At 42.8% G+C, this 5,823-nt stretch overlaps 1 pseudogene; it reads left to right on the plus strand.

Moving 5' to 3' along the window:
- Positions 1 to 2,830: 2,830 nt before the first annotated feature.
- LOC123173999 (putative invertase inhibitor) lies at positions 2,831 to 3,311 on the plus strand (annotated as a pseudogene).
- The last annotated feature ends 2,512 nt before the right edge of the window (positions 3,312 to 5,823 follow it).

Here is a 5,823-nt window from a genome sequence, read left to right on the forward strand (position 1 = left end):
AATGAGGAGGAGCCACCGCGGGGGAAGCGTGCGCGAGCAGGAGAGGATGAGGGGGGAGAGTGAGGCTGGCGGCGAGATTGGATCTGGGGAGGGGATAGGGTTTGGGTGGTTAGAGGGGATGAGGGGGGAGAAGGGGGCGGCGACGATGGATCCGGGGAGGGGATAGGGTTTGGGTGGTTGGGCTGCCCGGGGGTGGGGTTCTTTTTCTTTCTTTCTATTTTTTTCTTTAGATAAATGCGATGGATGGATGGATGCCATGTCGTCGATCCATGGCACAAACATTTCAACCAATAAGAACAAAGCTTATGTAATTGTATGAACAGCCTTCCATGAATGCAGCTTCCTCTTCATGTCAGAAAAAAAGGAAAATGGATCTAGCTTCTGTTAGTTTGCCATCTTCTCCTCGAGAATATAATGACTAAATTTGTCATGTCACCATTTACAAATTCAGAAAAATGTTCATGTTTTTTTAGAGAACGAACTCGTTAATTTGTAGTTTTTTCAATCATGGCAACCCCCTATGCACATTGTATATCCTTTTTGCCATGTTATTCTAGAAAACATGGCAATTTTCTTAGCTTGTTTTTACTTTGTACATGGCAAAAATAAAGCAGAATAAGTTTTTTGTGAAAACATGGCAATTTCTGTTAAGCAACATGGAAATTCTTGTTAAAACCACATGGCAAGTCATAAGGAATTTTTTATTAAGTAAAATCAAATGGCAAAATTAGTTGTTCCATGGCAATTTTCTTTTTTCTTTTTCATGATGGCAAATTTAATTTTTGTACCATGGCTTCTTCTCTATCTTCTTTTCATGATGGCAAGTTTATTTTAGTACCATGGAAAAATGTATTATTCATTCGCGGAAATTTCCATGTTCGTAGAACATGGCAAATTGTACTATTCTGTCATGGCAAATTATACTATTCGATCATGGCAATTTTCAACCCGCATTTTACCATGGTTATTTTCAGTCTGTAGGCCTAAAGAACATGGCAACTTTCCTTTTTGTAGCATGGTTAATTTATTTTTTATTACCATGGCAAATTTCATTTTGCATTTGCTATTGCAAATTTTTCTTTTTCTTACCCATGGGAAATTTACCTTTACTGCCATGGCAAAATTACATATCTTGCCATGGCAATTTTTTTATTTTTTTATTTTGCCATGGCAATATTTCCTTTTGCTTTGTCATGGCAAATTTTGGATTCATTGACATGGCAATTTTCACCTTTTGTTTCGCACGACAATATTTTCATTCATTGAGATGGAAAATTTACATTTATTGTTACGGCAAATTTACTTCAACATACATGGCAACATTTTGCTTTTTGGTTTTGCCATGGCAATATTTTTCATTAATTGACATGGCAAACTTGCATTTATTGCCATGGCAATTTTATTTTAACATACATGGCAAAATTTCCCCCTTTAGTTTTGCCATGGCAATTTTCCCTTTTGTTCCCCTGGGCAAATTCATGTCTACTGTCAAGGCAAAAGTACTTCAACATACATGGCAAACTTTAACTCTTTGTTTTGCTTTTACATGGCAATTTCTTTTCTTTTTCTTGACTTTCCATGTTGGCGAAATTATATTTTCTACCATGGCAATTTTATTTTCTGTATCACGGAAAATTTCATTTTTTTCCTTTTCTGTTATTTTTTTTAGCATGATGGCATTTTTATTTTACCACCATGGCAATTTTATTTTTTGTAACGTGGCAAATTATTCTGTTGGACCATGGCAATTTTTTTCTTTTTCTTTACTTTTCATGATGGCAACTTTATTTAGCTACGTCGCAAAGTTTTTCTTGTAACATGGACGATAAAAATTGTCTACCATGGCAAGCTCATTTATGTGCATACATCCTCCCTTTTTCAATTTTTCGATAAATTTCTTTTTAAGTAAATTATTTTTGAAATAAAACATGGTGATTTTTTCTCTAATAACAATAAAAATTATGTTTTCGTCTTTTTTACTACGATGGCGATTTTATTTGATTACCATGGCAGTTTTATTTTTTATGTATTATACCATTGGACCATGGAAAATTATTTTTCTTCTTATTGTTCATGATGGCAACTTTATTAAATAATCCTTTTCGGGATGACCCGTCATGATGAAGCCCAGAGCGAATGTCAATTGGTTAATGAGAAGAAAAACAAATTTGGGCTTTCATTTGTCTCAGAAAAAAAAACTAGTTTTGTTCGCGCCGGAACTAATTTTATTTCCCACGACAATATTCGAACGACAATATTTTCCCTCGTACCGAACTTCAGTTCGGACCGCTCGCGTCCCGGCCCGAACGTTCAGCATATATCGAGGTCCTTTATTATACATTTAAATTCTTTTTTTCTATTTTTGAGCATCAGTACAGACACAAGCGCTCATATACACGCGCATACACTCACCCCTATGAACGCACTCACGCACACCCTACCCTCCGAGAGACTGAGCCGGCATACCATCTTGAGAATTACGAAGTCACCGTAGGCGCTTCGTCGTCGACGAGAACGTCTCCTCCAATTGAAAGCACATCGCCGGAAATCCTGAAATAAATTCAGAAATAATGCGAGCACCAGGATTTGAACCCTGATAGGTTGGGGATACCACTGTCCACCTAACCATCTCAACCACAGGTTGGTTCGCATTATACATTCAAATTCATTTAATGTGGTGTAACTACTAAAAGAGTTTCACTTTGATGCATGAGCAACAAATGGAGACGTTTGAAACCATAAACACAAATTTATAGCGCCAGCATCTAATTACTCCTTATACTCTTGTTATATATAGTTCGAGTCGGACAGAGAAACAAATCAGACGACCATGGCCCCTCTCCAAGCTCTCTCCTCCGTCCTCGTCCTCCTGCTCCTCACACAGCACGCGCGCACGGCGAGGGCGAGCACGCTGGAGGACACGTGCAGGCTCGTCGGCACCGGCGGGGCGCAGGACTACGACTTCTGCGTGAAGACGCTGGGGGCGGACCCGGCGAGCGCGATGGCCGACGAGCTCGGCCTGGTGGTCATCGCGGTGAAGATCGCCATGGCGACCGCCAAGGCCACCGGCGACCGCATCGCCCGGCTGCAGGCCTCCGAGACGTCGCCCCGGCGGCGGCTGGTCCTGGACGAGTGCGCCAACGACTACGCCTTGACAGTGCGCTGGCTGGGGCGCGCCTCCATGGACTTGGCCGCGGGCGGGGACGAGGACCGGCTGACGGAGGCGGCCACCCTGCTGGAGCACGTTCGTGGCACGCCGGCGCGCTGCGACAAGGCGTTCGTCCTCTGGGCCGGCGAGAGGACGCCGCTGACCGACGCGGACCACGAGCTCAACGGGGTGACCGTGCTGGCGTTGAAAATCTTGCGCCATTGCTTAAATGACGGGGTAAAATGAGCAAGTAGCACGAGGCCTTCTTCTACCTCCGGAAGAAAATGATCATCTTTTCCGGCAGTGAAATATGTGATGTGCAACAATAAAATGAGTAATAATAATAACTTGCAAAATTTCCAATGGAGATTGTAGAACATTGTGGTCTTATCAGTATTTATTTATTTCAAAAATGACGCTGAAGATTTTCTCTGATTCACAAGAGTTCATTCAGATCAGGCGAGGAAGGTTACCATTCGATTTTCACTGACAATTAGGTTTTTGATTGAGGGTTCTGTGATTCTCCAGCTACATGTCTTGGGTACGTGGTACCTTTCTCTGACTCTTCTTTTCATTATGTAACCTCTCTGGCCTTTACAAAAAAGACGTTCTCATAACTAAATGTCTTTCTTGTGATTCTGATAGGCCCACCTACGACACATGCATGTACACCATGTTTCTCTACTGTAATTTAATGTTATATTTAGATGTTACAAAAAAATTATTTACATGTTACACAAAAGAGTTCAGGGTTCACTTAGAGGAATAATTGCTTTGCAGGTATACATTTACTGAAAGGGACTGATGTGCTGAACTTTCGAGAATTCCGATTGGTCGTTAATATAACCTTTTCTCCTTTTGTTGAAATGTCCGAAGGAATTTCCCTTATTTTAGGTTTTCAACTTGAGGAGTTTCGTGCTTTTTGAGTGGAGCCATCCACATATATAATATGATTCTCAAAAATTCATTATGAGGTAAAATCATTATATACATATTGTTTCCTGTATTTTTTGTGTGAGTAGGGCCAGCTTATTGCATGATTAATAAGACATTTTTGTGTAGTTCACCGTTTATTTTATTATGTCTGTATAAACAAGATTTTTTGGTTATTTGGCCTCACAAATGTTCTTTCTTGAACAGCAACCAGCAGAGAACAAGAACAACAATAGTGATGAGAAAGGAAGGAGCCGAGTATGCCACACACTGATACGATGGTTTCCCCTGTGTTCTCTATATATGGTAATCCACTTCTTCACTGACTCAAATTGTTTACTGGTGAGCTAACAAGATGGTTTTGTGTCTTCCCTCTTTCTTTGTAAGTGAATGACTTCAGGTTCTTGGGCATTATTCAACTGCCATACTTGTGGGAAATAAATGTACTAAACTTGTGAGATGGATTGATTAATGGGCAGTGGAATGGGATTAGGGCTCGCAATTTACAAACAATGAGTTGCAACTATAAAGAATGGATTGATTAATGGGCAGCAGAATGGGATTAGGGCTCTGCATAGTTATGAGTTGCAACTACAAAGAATGGATTGATTAATGGGTAGTACAATGGGATTAGGGATCTGCACAGTTATGAGTTGCAACTACAAAGAATGGATTGATTAATGGGTAGTGAAATGGGATTAGGGATCGCAATTTACAAACAACTCAAAAACGGTAAAAGTAACAAAAATATGAGTCGCACTTGGGTACGTGGTTGAAAAGAAAATGAAACATTGAAATGCTTCTGCCTCCCAAAGAGGCGTACCAGCATTTTCATCGAAGGGAAAATGTTTCAGAATCTGGGGGTTTCATCACCTGCTACTGTAACTGTTGTGTGTAAACATGAGAGGTGCGCCTCTCATTACATTCCATATTTGCTTGAATGCAAATGTTTTAACTATTATGTGTATATAAATGAGAGACGCATTACCTCCATATTTGTTGGCAGGTCAATGTTTTTAGATAGGGTGCTATTCAATTCTAATTGATTTGCTCCAGGTAAACCCACGGGTCCTCGTCCTAGGGTTTCCGCCGCCGCCATGGGCGACTCCCTTGCTTCCGCCCTAGTCTAAGCCGTTTCTCACCATGAGTCTACGTGGTAGTTCGTCCTCCGGATTACGGAGGGAGTCTAAGCCGTCTACGTTTCGTCTCGGAAGGAAGGAGCACCCGTCTGGGGCCGTGACCGGCAAGGGAACTGTGGCGGGCGGGACTCTCATAAGTCCTCCAGTCCGCCGCAATCTTCCTGGCAAGATTGCGCCTTTCAATAACCCGCTCTTCGACCCTAAAGCTACGTCTGCAGCAACCGCGCGCTCTCCATCGATGTCGTCCGCTGGCGATGGGGGTGAAAAAGGGGGGGCCGATGAGGCCCCTACCCACCCGAAGTCGTTCGGTGGCGATGCGATGGTGCCCGCGCGGGGTTCCGGAGGTCAGATCGAGCCGGCGGAAGAGTTTGATCACACCAGCAACTGGGATGAGAGGGAAAGTGTGGGGCTGGATGGTCCGGAGGTCAGTATTGGCGGCGAGGTGAACCTAGATGATGATGTTGTTGTGGAAGAGGAACCTGCAGTGGAGCCGGTGGCGGCGCCGCCGCGATGGAGATTGCTAGGCCGTTACGTCAGCATCGGGCGCCCAAACGTCGACGACATGACGGAACACTTCAGCGAGGTCTGGAAGGTACGAACAAG

The sequence above is a fragment of the Triticum aestivum genome, unplaced genomic scaffold (genome assembly GCF_018294505.1).
Source record: "Triticum aestivum cultivar Chinese Spring unplaced genomic scaffold, IWGSC CS RefSeq v2.1 scaffold78534, whole genome shotgun sequence".
Classification (NCBI taxonomy): domain Eukaryota; kingdom Viridiplantae; phylum Streptophyta; class Magnoliopsida; order Poales; family Poaceae; genus Triticum; species Triticum aestivum.